Raw genomic sequence first — 19076 nt, 5'->3', positions numbered from 1 at the left:
ATATGTCCATCAAGTTCAACCAGGGAATTAAGGGGTAGGGGTGTGGCGCGATATTGGGGAAGGGATGAGATTTTATATTTCTTCATAAGCATTAATCTTATTTTGTCAATTAGGAACATTCAGCACCCACCCGCTATCAAGGCAGCTGCCTATCATGTCATGCCCTACCTGCACAGGTGTGCTGGCTACTCAAATGATCCAATTAAGGAGGCCATTTAGTCAGCAGCAGCAGAAGTCCTGTGCCTGGACGCTCCAACAGCGGCCAGACACAAGCAGAAGCAGAAGCAGTAGAAGCAGCAGCAGCACCACCTTTTGTTTTTTGGCTGCAGCAGCAGCAAGGCCCACAGGGCTGGCTAGCTGGCTAGCCAGCAAGCAGGTAGCAATGAAAGTAGGAATCTTTCTTTTTAACCCTGTAAGGGGGTGGTGCACTGTACCCGAAGATACTGCCATATCGGGTCAATGCATAGGGCGACGGAAGCAAGCTTCGAAATCGGCCCCCGTTCTCAAAAATCCATTTAATATATGGTCCCCAGATAGGGGACGTATCAGATATTAAACTGATAAGAACAGATACTACACTTGATCTTAGCCAAAAGGCCGAGAAGCGATAACCGTGAAAGGGGCGGGCCCAACAAGGTGCCCTTCATGGGCACTATCACTGCTTGCTGTCAGGGAGGCTGCCAGACAATTTTCCATGCACACTCTGGGCTGGGGGGCAGTCAACCACCAGTACACACAGCAGAACCTAAACCCATACCATTATTGCTAAGCAGCAAGACAGGGGCCCATTGCACTCCCACGGGGCCTTTTTAAATGCAATCCATAACCCGGATTTGCCAGGAACCCTTCTTACTCCTCCTACTTGCATGTGACACTGGGCTTAGGATCTGCATAGGAAACACACACACAAGCACACACCTACCTTTGTTGCCTGCAGATGCCTCCTTGGCTGTCCCCAAACGGTATCAAACCAACACCCACGGGAAGCTGTAAGCATAGAGGACATGCCTGCACCCCATTGGACTTACCTGTGTGGGTTAAATCCGGGTTATTTGACAACCTATGGCGGTGATGGTTCTGCTCAGTCAGAGCAGTGCTGATGCTCCTCATAAAGCTGTCGCTGCTGTGAAGGTTCTAGGTGACATCACAAATCCCTATGGTTACATACACAACAAAGCTGGGTTGTTGTTGTTTACACTCTGCAAGGCCTGTGGAAGTGAGTGACATCATAGCACTGTAGTTCTGAGGGTTCTAGATGGATGCAACAATCTCCTGTTGCTTCTATAAAGGCCATAATAGACGACATCACCAAACAGCTCCATAGTCACATACACAGCAAAGGAGAGATGTTGTTTACACCTAGTGATGTCAGTGGTATTGAGTGACATCACAGCACAGTGCTAAGGCTCCTGGGCCTGGACACAGCAGCGGCTGCAATATCTCAACGGAGAATACGTTTATATATATGTGTGTGTGTGCGCGTATATATATATATATATATATATATATATATATATATATATATATTTCTCCGCCGAAATCACTTTTAAACCCATTTCCACCTTTTTTTCCCTTCTCTTCCTCTTACTTTTTTTTCACGTTTTTTTACGTTTTTCTCCTTTTCGCCTCTTTTCTGGGCGTATTATTCTTCTTTTTCTTCTTTTTTTTCGTCTAATGCATACCCCATCAGTGCAGCAATGCTTATTCAATACCGCCAGCAGATGGAGACACTGGGGGATAATTTTCTAAGGATTTATACTGATTTTTCCTGTCTGAATTTGTCGCACAGAAAGTTGCAGGCCAAATATGTGTGACATTTCTGCGACTTTAGCTTCTAGAGCATTTTTACAACATTATACATAGGTGCTGAATACATAAAAAGCGACTGTTCAGCGACAGACAAGTCGCATCGGCTGAAAGTAGGCCAGAATGTCAGTCCATGTTGGAGCAGGTTTAGATACAGTCTAAAGTATAGATCTCAAAGTCTGTGCACAGAATTTAGCAAGGGCCTCGCACCTTCTGATGCATCAGGTAGGTGCACAATAGCATAGCCTAACCCTCTGTACTTTGGTCTATATTGATGCGGGACATAGACAGCCAGCTGATGACCAATCCATTAGTGCAATGGATGGCTGGAAGCATTTGTCTTTGCCTTTGCAATACCACAGAAGCAATGCATGGTCAATGTACAGCAATGACACACCTGTGTGAACAGCCAGGAGACCCCCCCCCCCCCATGTTATGTTACATAGTTACATAGTTAGTACGGTCGAAAAAAGACATATGTCCATCAAGTTCAACCAGGGAATTAAGGGGTAGGGGTGTGGCGCGATATTGGGGAAGGGATGAGATTTTATATTTCTTCATAAGCATTAATCTTATTTTGTCAATTAGGAACATTCAGCACCCACCCGCTATCAAGGCAGCTGCCTATCATGTCATGCCCTACCTGCACAGGTGTGCTGGCTACTCAAATGATCCAATTAAGGAGGCCATTTAGTCAGCAGCAGCAGAAGTCCTGTGCCTGGACGCTCCAACAGCGGCCAGACACAAGCAGAAGCAGAAGCAGCAGCAGCACCACCTTTTGTTTTTTGGCTGCAGCAGCAGCAAGGCCCACAGGGCTGGCTAGCTGGCTAGCCAGCAAGCAGGTAGCAATGAAAGTAGGAATCTTTCTTTTTAACCCTGTAAGGGGGTGGTGCACTGTACCCGAAGATACTGCCATATCGGGTCAATGCATAGGGCGACGGAAGCAAGCTTCGAAATCGGCCCCCGTTCTCAAAAATCCATTTAATATATGGTCCCCAGATAGGGGACGTATCAGATATTAAACTGATAAGAACAGATACTACACTTGATCTTAGCCAAAAGGCCGAGAAGCGATAACCGTGAAAGGGGCGGGCCCAACAAGGTGCCCTTCATGGGCACTATCACTGCTTGCTGTCAGGGAGGCTGCCAGACAATTTTCCATGCACACTCTGGGCTGGGGGGCAGTCAACCACCAGTACACACAGCAGAACCTAAACCCATACCATTATTGCTAAGCAGCAAGACAGGGGCCCATTGCACTCCCACGGGGCCTTTTTAAATGCAATCCATAACCCGGATTTGCCAGGAACCCTTCTTACTCCTCCTACTTGCATGTGACACTGGGCTTAGGATCTGCATAGGAAACACACACACAAGCACACACCTACCTTTGTTGCCTGCAGATGCCTCCTTGGCTGTCCCCAAACGGTATCAAACCAACACCCACGGGAAGCTGTAAGCATAGAGGACATGCCTGCACCCCATTGGACTTACCTGTGTGGGTTAAATCCGGGTTATTTGACAACCTATGGCGGTGATGGTTCTGCTCAGGCAGAGCAGTGCTGATGCTCCTCATAAAGCTGTCGCTGCTGTGAAGGTTCTAGGTGACATCACAAATCCCTATGGTTACATACACAACAAAGCTGGGTTGTTGTTGTTTACACTCTGCAAGGCCTGTGGAAGTGAGTGACATCATAGCACTGTAGTTCTGAGGGTTCTAGATGGATGCAACAATCTCCTGTTGCTTCTATGAAGGCCATAATAGACGACATCACCAAACAGCTCCATAGTCACATACACAGCAAAGGAGAGATGTTGTTTACACCTAGTGATGTCAGTGGTATTGAGTGACATCACAGCACAGTGCTAAGGCTCCTGGGCCTGGACACAGCAGCGGCTGCAATATCTCAACGGAGAATACGTTTATATATATGTGTGTGTGTGCGCGTATATATATATATATATATATATATATATATATATATATATATATTTCTCCGCCGAAATCACTTTTAAACCCATTTCCACCTTTTTTTCCCTTCTCTTCCTCTTACTTTTTTTTCACGTTTTTTTACGTTTTTCTCCTTTTCGCCTCTTTTCTGGGCGTATTATTCTTCTTTTTCTTCTTTTTTTTCGTCTAATGCATACCCCATCAGTGCAGCAATGCTTATTCAATACCGCCAGCAGATGGAGACACTGGGGGATAATTTTCTAAGGATTTATACTGATTTTTCCTGTCTGAATTTGTCGCACAGAAAGTTGCAGGCCAAATATGTGTGACATTTCTGCGACTTTAGCTTCTAGAGCATTTTTACAACATTATACATAGGTGCTGAATACATAAAAAGCGACTGTTCAGCGACAGACAAGTCGCATCGGCTGAAAGTAGGCCAGAATGTCAGTCCATGTTGGAGCAGGTTTAGATACAGTCTAAAGTATAGATCTCAAAGTCTGTGCACAGAATTTAGCAAGGGCCTCGCACCTTCTGATGCATCAGGTAGGTGCACAATAGCATAGCCTAACCCTCTGTACTTTGGTCTATATTGATGCGGGACATAGACAGCCAGCTGATGACCAATCCATTAGTGCAATGGATGGCTGGAAGCATTTGTCTTTGCCTTTGCAATACCACAGAAGCAATGCATGGTCAATGTACAGCAATGACACACCTGTGTGAACAGCCAGGAGACCCCCCCCCCCCCCCCATGTTATGTTACATAGTTACATAGTTAGTACGGTCGAAAAAAGACATATGTCCATCAAGTTCAACCAGGGAATTAAGGGGTAGGGGTGTGGCGCGATATTGGGGAAGGGATGAGATTTTATATTTCTTCATAAGCATTAATCTTATTTTGTCAATTAGGAACATTCAGCACCCACCCGCTATCAAGGCAGCTGCCTATCATGTCATGCCCTACCTGCACAGGTGTGCTGGCTACTCAAATGATCCAATTAAGGAGGCCATTTAGTCAGCAGCAGCAGAAGTCCTGTGCCTGGACGCTCCAACAGCGGCCAGACACAAGCAGAAGCAGAAGCAGCAGAAGCAGCAGCAGCACCACCTTTTGTTTTTTGGCTGCAGCAGCAGCAAGGCCCACAGGGCTGGCTAGCTGGCTAGCCAGCAAGCAGGTAGCAATGAAAGTAGGAATCTTTCTTTTTAACCCTGTAAGGGGGTGGTGCACTGTACCCGAAGATACTGCCATATCGGGTCAATGCATAGGGCGACGGAAGCAAGCTTCGAAATCGGCCCCCGTTCTCAAAAATCCATTTAATATATGGTCCCCAGATAGGGGACGTATCAGATATTAAACTGATAAGAACAGATACTACACTTGATCTTAGCCAAAAGGCCGAGAAGCGATAACCGTGAAAGGGGCGGGCCCAACAAGGTGCCCTTCATGGGCACTATCACTGCTTGCTGTCAGGGAGGCTGCCAGACAATTTTCCATGCACACTCTGGGCTGGGGGGCAGTCAACCACCAGTACACACAGCAGAACCTAAACCCATACCATTATTGCTAAGCAGCAAGACAGGGGCCCATTGCACTCCCACGGGGCCTTTTTAAATGCAATCCATAACCCGGATTTGCCAGGAACCCTTCTTACTCCTCCTACTTGCATGTGACACTGGGCTTAGGATCTGCATAGGAAACACACACACAAGCACACACCTACCTTTGTTGCCTGCAGATGCCTCCTTGGCTGTCCCCAAACGGTATCAAACCAACACCCACGGGAAGCTGTAAGCATAGAGGACATGCCTGCACCCCATTGGACTTACCTGTGTGGGTTAAATCCGGGTTATTTGACAACCTATGGCGGTGATGGTTCTGCTCAGGCAGAGCAGTGCTGATGCTCCTCATAAAGCTGTCGCTGCTTTGAAGGTTCTAGGTGACATCACAAATCCCTATGGTTACATACACAACAAAGCTGGGTTGTTGTTGTTTACACTCTGCAAGGCCTGTGGAAGTGAGTGACATCATAGCACTGTAGTTCTGAGGGTTCTAGATGGATGCAACAATCTCCTGTTGCTTCTATGAAGGCCATAATAGACGACATCACCAAACAGCTCCATAGTCACATACACAGCAAAGGAGAGATGTTGTTTACACCTAGTGATGTCAGTGGTATTGAGTGACATCACAGCACAGTGCTAAGGCTCCTGGGCCTGGACACAGCAGCGGCTGCAATATCTCAACGGAGAATACGTTTATATATATGTGTGTGTGTGCGCGTATATATATATATATATATATATATATATATATATATATATATATTTCTCCGCCGAAATCACTTTTAAACCCATTTCCACCTTTTTTTCCCTTCTCTTCCTCTTACTTTTTTTTCACGTTTTTTTACGTTTTTCTCCTTTTCGCCTCTTTTCTGGGCGTATTATTCTTCTTTTTCTTCTTTTTTTTCGTCTAATGCATACCCCATCAGTGCAGCAATGCTTATTCAATACCGCCAGCAGATGGAGACACTGGGGGATAATTTTCTAAGGATTTATACTGATTTTTCCTGTCTGAATTTGTCGCACAGAAAGTTGCAGGCCAAATATGTGTGACATTTCTGCGACTTTAGCTTCTAGAGCATTTTTACAACATTATACATAGGTGCTGAATACATAAAAAGCAACTGTTCAGCGACAGACAAGTCGCATCGGCTGAAAGTAGGCCAGAATGTCAGTCCATGTTGGAGCAGGTTTAGATACAGTCTAAAGTATAGATCTCAAAGTCTGTGCACAGAATTTAGCAAGGGCCTCGCACCTTCTGATGCATCAGGTAGGTGCACAATAGCATAGCCTAACCCTCTGTACTTTGGTCTATATTGATGCGGGACATAGACAGCCAGCTGATGACCAATCCATTAGTGCAATGGATGGCTGGAAGCATTTGTCTTTGCCTTTGCAATACCACAGAAGCAATGCATGGTCAATGTACAGCAATGACACACCTGTGTGAACAGCCAGGAGACCCCCCCCCCCCCCCCATGTTATGTTACATAGTTACATAGTTAGTACGGTCGAAAAAAGACATATGTCCATCAAGTTCAACCAGGGAATTAAGGGGTAGGGGTGTGGCGCGATATTGGGGAAGGGATGAGATTTTATATTTCTTCATAAGCATTAATCTTATTTTGTCAATTAGGAACATTCAGCACCCACCCGCTATCAAGGCAGCTGCCTATCATGTCATGCCCTACCTGCACAGGTGTGCTGGCTACTCAAATGATCCAATTAAGGAGGCCATTTAGTCAGCAGCAGCAGAAGTCCTGTGCCTGGACGCTCCAACAGCGGCCAGACACAAGCAGAAGCAGAAGCAGCAGAAGCAGCAGCAGCACCACCTTTTGTTTTTTGGCTGCAGCAGCAGCAAGGCCCACAGGGCTGGCTAGCTGGCTAGCCAGCAAGCAGGTAGCAATGAAAGTAGGAATCTTTCTTTTTAACCCTGTAAGGGGGTGGTGCACTGTACCCGAAGATACTGCCATATCGGGTCAATGCATAGGGCGACGGAAGCAAGCTTCGAAATCGGCCCCCGTTCTCAAAAATCCATTTAATATATGGTCCCCAGATAGGGGACGTATCAGATATTAAACTGATAAGAACAGATACTACACTTGATCTTAGCCAAAAGGCCGAGAAGCGATAACCGTGAAAGGGGCGGGCCCAACAAGGTGCCCTTCATGGGCACTATCACTGCTTGCTGTCAGGGAGGCTGCCAGACAATTTTCCATGCACACTCTGGGCTGGGGGGCAGTCAACCACCAGTACACACAGCAGAACCTAAACCCATACCATTATTGCTAAGCAGCAAGACAGGGGCCCATTGCACTCCCACGGGGCCTTTTTAAATGCAATCCATAACCCGGATTTGCCAGGAACCCTTCTTACTCCTCCTACTTGCATGTGACACTGGGCTTAGGATCTGCATAGGAAACACACACACAAGCACACACCTACCTTTGTTGCCTGCAGATGCCTCCTTGGCTGTCCCCAAACGGTATCAAACCAACACCCACGGGAAGCTGTAAGCATAGAGGACATGCCTGCACCCCATTGGACTTACCTGTGTGGGTTAAATCCGGGTTATTTGACAACCTATGGCGGTGATGGTTCTGCTCAGGCAGAGCAGTGCTGATGCTCCTCATAAAGCTGTCGCTGCTGTGAAGGTTCTAGGTGACATCACAAATCCCTATGGTTACATACACAACAAAGCTGGGTTGTTGTTGTTTACACTCTGCAAGGCCTGTGGAAGTGAGTGACATCATAGCACTGTAGTTCTGAGGGTTCTAGATGGATGCAACAATCTCCTGTTGCTTCTATGAAGGCCATAATAGACGACATCACCAAACAGCTCCATAGTCACATACACAGCAAAGGAGAGATGTTGTTTACACCTAGTGATGTCAGTGGTATTGAGTGACATCACAGCACAGTGCTAAGGCTCCTGGGCCTGGACACAGCAGCGGCTGCAATATCTCAACGGAGAATACGTTTATATATATGTGTGTGTGTGCGCGTATATATATATATATATATATATATATATATATATATATATATTTCTCCGCCGAAATCACTTTTAAACCCATTTCCACCTTTTTTTCCCTTCTCTTCCTCTTACTTTTTTTTCACGTTTTTTTACGTTTTTCTCCTTTTCGCCTCTTTTCTGGGCGTATTATTCTTCTTTTTCTTCTTTTTTTTCGTCTAATGCATACCCCATCAGTGCAGCAATGCTTATTCAATACCGCCAGCAGATGGAGACACTGGGGGATAATTTTCTAAGGATTTATACTGATTTTTCCTGTCTGAATTTGTCGCACAGAAAGTTGCAGGCCAAATATGTGTGACATTTCTGCGACTTTAGCTTCTAGAGCATTTTTACAACATTATACATAGGTGCTGAATACATAAAAAGCGACTGTTCAGCGACAGACAAGTCGCATCGGCTGAAAGTAGGCCAGAATGTCAGTCCATGTTGGAGCAGGTTTAGATACAGTCTAAAGTATAGATCTCAAAGTCTGTGCACAGAATTTAGCAAGGGCCTCGCACCTTCTGATGCATCAGGTAGGTGCACAATAGCATAGCCTAACCCTCTGTACTTTGGTCTATATTGATGCGGGACATAGACAGCCAGCTGATGACCAATCCATTAGTGCAATGGATGGCTGGAAGCATTTGTCTTTGCCTTTGCAATACCACAGAAGCAATGCATGGTCAATGTACAGCAATGACACACCTGTGTGAACAGCCAGGAGACCCCCCCCCCCCCCCCATGTTATGTTACATAGTTACATAGTTAGTACGGTCGAAAAAAGACATATGTCCATCAAGTTCAACCAGGGAATTAAGGGGTAGGGGTGTGGCGCGATATTGGGGAAGGGATGAGATTTTATATTTCTTCATAAGCATTAATCTTATTTTGTCAATTAGGAACATTCAGCACCCACCCGCTATCAAGGCAGCTGCCTATCATGTCATGCCCTACCTGCACAGGTGTGCTGGCTACTCAAATGATCCAATTAAGGAGGCCATTTAGTCAGCAGCAGCAGAAGTCCTGTGCCTGGACGCTCCAACAGCGGCCAGACACAAGCAGAAGCAGAAGCAGCAGAAGCAGCAGCAGCACCACCTTTTGTTTTTTGGCTGCAGCAGCAGCAAGGCCCACAGGGCTGGCTAGCTGGCTAGCCAGCAAGCAGGTAGCAATGAAAGTAGGAATCTTTCTTTTTAACCCTGTAAGGGGGTGGTGCACTGTACCCGAAGATACTGCCATATCGGGTCAATGCATAGGGCGACGGAAGCAAGCTTCGAAATCGGCCCCCGTTCTCAAAAATCCATTTAATATATGGTCCCCAGATAGGGGACGTATCAGATATTAAACTGATAAGAACAGATACTACACTTGATCTTAGCCAAAAGGCCGAGAAGCGATAACCGTGAAAGGGGCGGGCCCAACAAGGTGCCCTTCATGGGCACTATCACTGCTTGCTGTCAGGGAGGCTGCCAGACAATTTTCCATGCACACTCTGGGCTGGGGGGCAGTCAACCACCAGTACACACAGCAGAACCTAAACCCATACCATTATTGCTAAGCAGCAAGACAGGGGCCCATTGCACTCCCACGGGGCCTTTTTAAATGCAATCCATAACCCGGATTTGCCAGGAACCCTTCTTACTCCTCCTACTTGCATGTGACACTGGGCTTAGGATCTGCATAGGAAACACACACACAAGCACACACCTACCTTTGTTGCCTGCAGATGCCTCCTTGGCTGTCCCCAAACGGTATCAAACCAACACCCACGGGAAGCTGTAAGCATAGAGGACATGCCTGCACCCCATTGGACTTACCTGTGTGGGTTAAATCCGGGTTATTTGACAACCTATGGCGGTGATGGTTCTGCTCAGGCAGAGCAGTGCTGATGCTCCTCATAAAGCTGTCGCTGCTGTGAAGGTTCTAGGTGACATCACAAATCCCTATGGTTACATACACAACAAAGCTGGGTTGTTGTTGTTTACACTCTGCAAGGCCTGTGGAAGTGAGTGACATCATAGCACTGTAGTTCTGAGGGTTCTAGATGGATGCAACAATCTCCTGTTGCTTCTATGAAGGCCATAATAGACGACATCACCAAACAGCTCCATAGTCACATACACAGCAAAGGAGAGATGTTGTTTACACCTAGTGATGTCAGTGGTATTGAGTGACATCACAGCACAGTGCTAAGGCTCCTGGGCCTGGACACAGCAGCGGCTGCAATATCTCAACGGAGAATACGTTTATATATATGTGTGTGTGTGCGCATATAATATATATATATATATATATATATATATATATATATATATTTCTCCGCCGAAATCACTTTTAAACCCATTTCCACCTTTTTTTCCCTTCTCTTCCTCTTACTTTTTTTTCACGTTTTTTTACGTTTTTCTCCTTTTCGCCTCTTTTCTGGGCGTATTATTCTTCTTTTTCTTCTTTTTTTTCGTCTAATGCATACCCCATCAGTGCAGCAATGCTTATTCAATACCGCCAGCAGATGGAGACACTGGGGGATAATTTTCTAAGGATTTATACTGATTTTTCCTGTCTGAATTTGTCGCACAGAAAGTTGCAGGCCAAATATGTGTGACATTTCTGCGACTTTAGCTTCTAGAGCATTTTTACAACATTATACATAGGTGCTGAATACATAAAAAGCGACTGTTCAGCGACAGACAAGTCGCATCGGCTGAAAGTAGGCCAGAATGTCAGTCCATGTTGGAGCAGGTTTAGATACAGTCTAAAGTATAGATCTCAAAGTCTGTGCACAGAATTTAGCAAGGGCCTCGCACCTTCTGATGCATCAGGTAGGTGCACAATAGCATAGCCTAACCCTCTGTACTTTGGTCTATATTGATGCGGGACATAGACAGCCAGCTGATGACCAATCCATTAGTGCAATGGATGGCTGGAAGCATTTGTCTTTGCCTTTGCAATACCACAGAAGCAATGCATGGTCAATGTACAGCAATGACACACCTGTGTGAACAGCCAGGAGACCCCCCCCCCCCCCATGTTATGTTACATAGTTACATAGTTAGTACGGTCGAAAAAAGACATATGTCCATCAAGTTCAACCAGGGAATTAAGGGGTAGGGGTGTGGCGCGATATTGGGGAAGGGATGAGATTTTATATTTCTTCATAAGCATTAATCTTATTTTGTCAATTAGGAACATTCAGCACCCACCCGCTATCAAGGCAGCTGCCTATCATGTCATGCCCTACCTGCACAGGTGTGCTGGCTACTCAAATGATCCAATTAAGGAGGCCATTTAGTCAGCAGCAGCAGAAGTCCTGTGCCTGGACGCTCCAACAGCGGCCAGACACAAGCAGAAGCAGAAGCAGCAGAAGCAGCAGCAGCACCACCTTTTGTTTTTTGGCTGCAGCAGCAGCAAGGCCCACAGGGCTGGCTAGCTGGCTAGCCAGCAAGCAGGTAGCAATGAAAGTAGGAATCTTTCTTTTTAACCCTGTAAGGGGGTGGTGCACTGTACCCGAAGATACTGCCATATCGGGTCAATGCATAGGGCGACGGAAGCAAGCTTCGAAATCGGCCCCCGTTCTCAAAAATCCATTTAATATATGGTCCCCAGATAGGGGACGTATCAGATATTAAACTGATAAGAACAGATACTACACTTGATCTTAGCCAAAAGGCCGAGAAGCGATAACCGTGAAAGGGGCGGGCCCAACAAGGTGCCCTTCATGGGCACTATCACTGCTTGCTGTCAGGGAGGCTGCCAGACAATTTTCCATGCACACTCTGGGCTGGGGGGCAGTCAACCACCAGTACACACAGCAGAACCTAAACCCATACCATTATTGCTAAGCAGCAAGACAGGGGCCCATTGCACTCCCACGGGGCCTTTTTAAATGCAATCCATAACCCGGATTTGCCAGGAACCCTTCTTACTCCTCCTACTTGCATGTGACACTGGGCTTAGGATCTGCATAGGAAACACACACACAAGCACACACCTACCTTTGTTGCCTGCAGATGCCTCCTTGGCTGTCCCCAAACGGTATCAAACCAACACCCACGGGAAGCTGTAAGCATAGAGGACATGCCTGCACCCCATTGGACTTACCTGTGTGGGTTAAATCCGGGTTATTTGACAACCTATGGCGGTGATGGTTCTGCTCAGGCAGAGCAGTGCTGATGCTCCTCATAAAGCTGTCGCTGCTGTGAAGGTTCTAGGTGACATCACAAATCCCTATGGTTACATACACAACAAAGCTGGGTTGTTGTTGTTTACACTCTGCAAGGCCTGTGGAAGTGAGTGACATCATAGCACTGTAGTTCTGAGGGTTCTAGATGGATGCAACAATCTCCTGTTGCTTCTATGAAGGCCATAATAGACGACATCACCAAACAGCTCCATAGTCACATACACAGCAAAGGAGAGATGTTGTTTACACCTAGTGATGTCAGTGGTATTGAGTGACATCACAGCACAGTGCTAAGGCTCCTGGGCCTGGACACAGCAGCGGCTGCAATATCTCAACGGAGAATACGTTTATATATATGTGTGTGTGTGCGCGTATATATATATATATATATATATATATATATATATATATATATATATATATATTTCTCCGCCGAAATCACTTTTAAACCCATTTCCACCTTTTTTTCCCTTCTCTTCCTCTTACTTTTTTTTCACGTTTTTTTACGTTTTTCTCCTTTTCGCCTCTTTTCTGGGCGTATTATTCTTCTTTTTCTTCTTTTTTTTCGTCTAATGCATACCCCATCAGTGCAGCAATGCTTATTCAATACCGCCAGCAGATGGAGACACTGGGGGATAATTTTCTAAGGATTTATACTGATTTTTCCTGTCTGAATTTGTCGCACAGAAAGTTGCAGGCCAAATATGTGTGACATTTCTGCGACTTTAGCTTCTAGAGCATTTTTACAACATTATACATAGGTGCTGAATACATAAAAAGCGACTGTTCAGCGACAGACAAGTCGCATCGGCTGAAAGTAGGCCAGAATGTCAGTCCATGTTGGAGCAGGTTTAGATACAGTCTAAAGTATAGATCTCAAAGTCTGTGCACAGAATTTAGCAAGGGCCTCGCACCTTCTGATGCATCAGGTAGGTGCACAATAGCATAGCCTAACCCTCTGTACTTTGGTCTATATTGATGCGGGACATAGACAGCCAGCTGATGACCAATCCATTAGTGCAATGGATGGCTGGAAGCATTTGTCTTTGCCTTTGCAATACCACAGAAGCAATGCATGGTCAATGTACAGCAATGACACACCTGTGTGAACAGCCAGGAGACCCCCCCCCCCCCCCATGTTATGTTACATAGTTACATAGTTAGTACGGTCGAAAAAAGACATATGTCCATCAAGTTCAACCAGGGAATTAAGGGGTAGGGGTGTGGCGCGATATTGGGGAAGGGATGAGATTTTATATTTCTTCATAAGCATTAATCTTATTTTGTCAATTAGGAACATTCAGCACCCACCCGCTATCAAGGCAGCTGCCTATCATGTCATGCCCTACCTGCACAGGTGTGCTGGCTACTCAAATGATCCAATTAAGGAGGCCATTTAGTCAGCAGCAGCAGAAGTCCTGTGCCTGGACGCTCCAACAGCGGCCAGACACAAGCAGAAGCAGAAGCAGCAGAAGCAGCAGCAGCACCACCTTTTGTTTTTTGGCTGCAGCAGCAGCAAGGCCCACAGGGCTGGCTAGCTGGCTAGCCAGCAAGCAGGTAGCAATGAAAGTAGGAATCTTTCTTTTTAACCCTGTAAGGGGGTGGTGCACTGTACCCGACGATACTGCCATATCGGGTCAATGCATAGGGCGACGGAAGCAAGCTTCGAAATCGGCCCCCGTTCTCAAAAATCCATTTAATATATGGTCCCCAGATAGGGGACGTATCAGATATTAAACTGATAAGAACAGATACTACACTTGATCTTAGCCAAAAGGCCGAGAAGCGATAACCGTGAAAGGGGCGGGCCCAACAAGGTGCCCTTCATGGGCACTATCACTGCTTGCTGTCAGGGAGGCTGCCAGACAATTTTCCATGCACACTCTGGGCTGGGGGGCAGTCAACCACCAGTACACACAGCAGAACCTAAACCCATACCATTATTGCTAAGCAGCAAGACAGGGGCCCATTGCACTCCCACGGGGCCTTTTTAAATGCAATCCATAACCCGGATTTGCCAGGAACCCTTCTTACTCCTCCTACTTGCATGTGACACTGGGCTTAGGATCTGCATAGGAAACACACACACAAGCACACACCTACCTTTGTTGCCTGCAGATGCCTCCTTGGCTGTCCCCAAACGGTATCAAACCAACACCCACGGGAAGCTGTAAGCATAGAGGACATGCCTGCACCCCATTGGACTTACCTGTGTGGGTTAAATCCGGGTTATTTGACAACCTATGGCGGTGATGGTTCTGCTCAGGCAGAGCAGTGCTGATGCTCCTCATAAAGCTGTCGCTGCTGTGAAGGTTCTAGGTGACATCACAAATCCCTATGGTTACATACACAACAAAGCTGGGTTGTTGTTGTTTACACTCTGCAAGGCCTGTGGAAGTGAGTGACATCATAGCACTGTAGTTCTGAGGGTTCTAGATGGATGCAACAATCTCCTGTTGCTTCTATGAAGGCCATAATAGACGACATCACCAAACAGCTCCATAGTCACATACACAGCAAAGGAGAGATGTTGTTTACACCTAGTGATGTCAGTGGTATTGAGTGACATCACAGCACAGTGCTAAGGCTCCTGGGCCTGGACACAGCAGCGGCTGCAATATCTCAACGGAGAATACGTTTATATATATGTGTGTGTGTGCGCGTATATATATATATATATATATATATATATATATATATATTTCTCCGCCGAAATCACTTTTAAACCCATTTCCACCTTTTTTTCCCTTCTCTTCCTCTTACTTTTTTTTCACGTTTTTTTTCGTTTTTCTCCTTTTCGCCTCTTTTCTGGGCGTATTATTCTTCTTTTTCTTCTTTTTTTTCGTCTAATGCATACCCCATCAGTGCAGCAATGCTTATTCAATACCGCCAGCAGATGGAGACACTGGGGGATAATTTTCTAAGGATTTATACTGATTTTTCCTGTCTGAATTTGTCGCACAGAAAGTTGCAGGCCAAATATGTGTGACATTTCTGCGACTTTAGCTTCTAGAGCATTTTTACAACATTATACATAGGTGCTGAATACATAAAAAGCGACTGTTCAGCGACAGACAAGTCGCATCGGCTGAAAGTAGGCCAGAATGTCAGTCCATGTTGGAGCAGGTTTAGATACAGTCTAAAGTATAGATCTCAAAGTCTGTGCACAGAATTTAGCAAGGGCCTCGCACCTTCTGATGCATCAGGTAGGTGCACAATAGCATAGCCTAACCCTCTGTACTTTGGTCTATATTGATGCGGGACATAGACAGCCAGCTGATGACCAATCCATTAGTGCAATGGATGGCTGGAAGCATTTGTCTTTGCCTTTGCAATACCACAGAAGCAATGCATGGTCAATGTACAGCAATGACACACCTGTGTGAACAGCCAGGAGACCCCCCCCCCCCCCCCATGTTATGTTACATAGTTACATAGTTAGTACGGTCGAAAAAAGACATATGTCCATCAAGTTCAACCAGGGAATTAAGGGGTAGGGGTGTGGCGCGATATTGGGGAAGGGATGAGATTTTATATTTCTTCATAAGCATTAATCTTATTTTGTCAATTAGGAACATTCAGCACCCACCCGCTATCAAGGCAGCTGCCTATCATGTCATGCCCTACCTGCACAGGTGTGCTGGCTACTCAAATGATCCAATTAAGGAGGCCATTTAGTCAGCAGCAGCAGAAGTCCTGTGCCTGGATGCTCCAACAGCGGCCAGACACAAGCAGAAGCAGAAGCAGCAGAAGCAGCAGCAGCACCACCTTTTGTTTTTTGGCTGCAGCAGCAGCAAGGCCCACAGGGCTGGCTAGCTGGCTAGCCAGCAAGCAGGTAGCAATGAAAGTAGGAATCTTTCTTTTTAACCCTGTAAGGGGGTGGTGCACTGTACCCGAAGATACTGCCATATCGGGTCAATGCATAGGGCGACGGAAGCAAGCTTCGAAATCGGCCCCCGTTCTCAAAAATCCATTTAATATATGGTCCCCAGATAGGGGACGTATCAGATATTAAACTGATAAGAACAGATACTACACTTGATCTTAGCCAAAAGGCCGAGAAGCGATAACCGTGAAAGGGGCGGGCCCAACAAGGTGCCCTTCATGGGCACTATCACTGCTTGCTGTCAGGGAGGCTGCCAGACAATTTTCCATGCACACTCTGGGCTGGGGGGCAGTCAACCACCAGTACACACAGCAGAACCTAAACCCATACCATTATTGCTAAGCAGCAAGACAGGGGCCCATTGCACTCCCACGGGGCCTTTTTAAATGCAATCCATAACCCGGATTTGCCAGGAACCCTTCTTACTCCTCCTACTTGCATGTGACACTGGGCTTACGATCTGCATAGGAAACACACACACAAGCACACACCTACCTTTGTTGCCTGCAGATGCCTCCTTGGCTGTCCCCAAACGGTATCAAACCAACACCCACGGGAAGCTGTAAGCATAGAGGACATGCCTGCACCCCATTGGACTTACCTGTGTGGGTTAAATCCGGGTTATTTGACAACCTATGGCGGTGATGGTTCTGCTCAGGCAGAGCAGTGCTGATGCTCCTCATAAAGCTGTCGCTGCTGTGAAGGTTCTAGGTGACATCACAAATCCCTATGGTTACATACACAACAAAGCTGGGTTGTTGTTGTTTACACTCTGCAAGGCCTGTGGAAGTGAGTGACATCATAGCACTGTAGTTCTGAGGGTTCTAGATGGATGCAACAATCTCCTGTTGCTTCTATGAAGGCCATAATAGACGACATCACCAAACAGCTCCATAGTCACATACACAGCAAAGGAGAGATGTTGTTTACACCTAGTGATGTCAGTGGTATTGAGTGACATCACAGCACAGTGCTAAGGCTCCTGGGCCTGGACACAGCAGCGGCTGCAATATCTCAACGGAGAATACGTTTATATATATGTGTGTGTGTGCGCGTATATATATATATATATTTCTCCGCCGAAATCACTTTTAAACCCATTTCCACCTTTTTTTCCCTTCTCTTCCTCTTACTTTTTTTTCACGTTTTTTTACGTTTTTCTCCTTTTCGCCTCTTTTCTGGGCGTATTATTCTTCTTTTTCTTCTTTTTTTTCGTCTAATGCATACCCCATCAGTGCAGCAATGCTTATTCAATACCGCCAGCAGATGGAGACACTGGGGGATAATTTTCTAAGGATTTATACTGATTTTTCCTGTCTGAATTTGTCGCACAGAAAGTTGCAGGCCAAATATGTGTGACATTTCTGCGACTTTAGCTTCTAGAGCATTTTTACAACATTATACATAGGTGCTGAATACATAAAAAGCGACTGTTCAGCGACAGACAAGTCGCATCGGCTGAAAGTAGGCCAGAATGTCAGTCCATGTTGGAGCAGGTTTAGATACAGTCTAAAGTATAGATCTCAAAGTCTGTGCACAGAATTTAGCAAGGGCCTCGCACCTTCTGATGCATCAGGTAGGTGCACAATAGCATAGCCTAACCCTCTGTACTTTGGTCTATATTGATGCGGGACATAGACAGCCAGCTGATGACCAATCCATTAGTGCAATGGATGGCTGGAAGCATTTGTCTTTGCCTTTGCAATACCACAGAAGCAATGCATGGTCAATGTACAGCAATGACACACCTGTGTGAACAGCCAGGAGACCCCCCCCCCCCCCCATGTTATGTTACATAGTTACATAGTTAGTACGGTCGAAAAAAGACATATGTCCATCAAGTTCAACCAGGGAATTAAGGGGTAGGGGTGTGGCGCGATATTGGGGAAGGGATGAGATTTTATATTTCTTCATAAGCATTAATCTTATTTTGTCAATTAGGAACATTCAGCACCCACCCGCTATCAAGGCAGCTGCCTATCATGTCATGCCCTACCTGCACAGGTGTGCTGGCTACTCAAATGATCCAATTAAGGAGGCCATTTAGTCAGCAGCAGCAGAAGTCCTGTGCCTGGACGCTCCAACAGCGGCCAGACACAAGCAGAAGCAGAAGCAGCAGCAGCACCACCTTTTGTTTTTTGGCTGCAGCAGCAGCAAGGCCCACAGGGCTGGCTAGCTGGCTAGCCAGCAAGCAGGTAGCAATGAAAGTAGGAATCTTTCTTTTTAACCCTGTAAGGGGGTGGTGCACTGTACCCGAAGATACTGCCATATCGGGTCAATGCATAGGGCGACGGAAGCAAGCTTCGAAATCGGCCCCCGTTCTCAAAAATCCATTTAATATATGGTCCCCAGATAGGGGACGTATCAGATATTAAACTGATAAGAACAGATACTACACTTGATCTTAGCCAAAAGGCCGAGAAGCGATAACCGTGAAAGGGGCGGGCCCAACAAGGTGCCCTTCATGGGCACTATCACTGCTTGCTGTCAGGGAGGCTGCCAGACAATTTTCCATGCACACTCTGGGCTGGGGGGCAGTCAACCACCAGTACACACAGCAGAACCTAAACCCATACCATTATTGCTAAGCAGCAAGACAGGGGCCCATTGCACTCCCACGGGGCCTTTTTAAATGCAATCCATAACCCGGATTTGCCAGGAACCCTTCTTACTCCTC

At 46.2% G+C, this 19076-nt stretch overlaps 9 non-coding genes across 9 annotated transcripts; all 9 read right to left on the bottom strand.

Moving 5' to 3' along the window:
* Positions 1–418: 418 nt before the first annotated feature.
* Positions 419–609, bottom strand: LOC130332789 (U2 spliceosomal RNA). The gene has a single exon (XR_008875366.1). It is a non-coding gene; the product is annotated as a U2 spliceosomal RNA (small nuclear RNA).
* Positions 610–2690: 2081 nt separating this feature from the next.
* On the bottom strand, positions 2691–2881 carry LOC130332788 (U2 spliceosomal RNA). The gene has a single exon (XR_008875364.1). It is a non-coding gene; the product is annotated as a U2 spliceosomal RNA (small nuclear RNA).
* A 2093-nt stretch (positions 2882–4974) lies between these two features.
* LOC130332787 (U2 spliceosomal RNA) lies at positions 4975–5165 on the bottom strand. The gene has a single exon (XR_008875363.1). It is a non-coding gene; the product is annotated as a U2 spliceosomal RNA (small nuclear RNA).
* Positions 5166–7258: 2093 nt separating this feature from the next.
* Positions 7259–7449, bottom strand: LOC130332785 (U2 spliceosomal RNA). Its single transcript, XR_008875361.1, has one exon. It is a non-coding gene; the product is annotated as a U2 spliceosomal RNA (small nuclear RNA).
* Positions 7450–9540: 2091 nt separating this feature from the next.
* Positions 9541–9731, bottom strand: LOC130332784 (U2 spliceosomal RNA). The gene has a single exon (XR_008875360.1). It is a non-coding gene; the product is annotated as a U2 spliceosomal RNA (small nuclear RNA).
* A 2090-nt stretch (positions 9732–11821) lies between these two features.
* Positions 11822–12012, bottom strand: LOC130332782 (U2 spliceosomal RNA). The gene has a single exon (XR_008875359.1). It is a non-coding gene; the product is annotated as a U2 spliceosomal RNA (small nuclear RNA).
* Positions 12013–14112: 2100 nt separating this feature from the next.
* On the bottom strand, positions 14113–14303 carry LOC130332723 (U2 spliceosomal RNA). Its single transcript, XR_008875311.1, has one exon. It is a non-coding gene; the product is annotated as a U2 spliceosomal RNA (small nuclear RNA).
* A 2087-nt stretch (positions 14304–16390) lies between these two features.
* Positions 16391–16581, bottom strand: LOC130332781 (U2 spliceosomal RNA). Its single transcript, XR_008875358.1, has one exon. It is a non-coding gene; the product is annotated as a U2 spliceosomal RNA (small nuclear RNA).
* Positions 16582–18636: 2055 nt separating this feature from the next.
* LOC130332780 (U2 spliceosomal RNA) lies at positions 18637–18827 on the bottom strand. Its single transcript, XR_008875357.1, has one exon. It is a non-coding gene; the product is annotated as a U2 spliceosomal RNA (small nuclear RNA).
* Positions 18828–19076: the final 249 nt, after the last annotated feature.

Source organism: Hyla sarda, unplaced genomic scaffold (assembly GCF_029499605.1).
Source record: "Hyla sarda isolate aHylSar1 unplaced genomic scaffold, aHylSar1.hap1 scaffold_387, whole genome shotgun sequence".
In the NCBI taxonomy this organism is placed as follows: Eukaryota; Metazoa; Chordata; class Amphibia; order Anura; family Hylidae; genus Hyla; species Hyla sarda.
The sequence above is the reverse complement of the archived record's forward strand: the minus strand, read 5'-3'. Positions and strand labels throughout refer to the sequence as shown.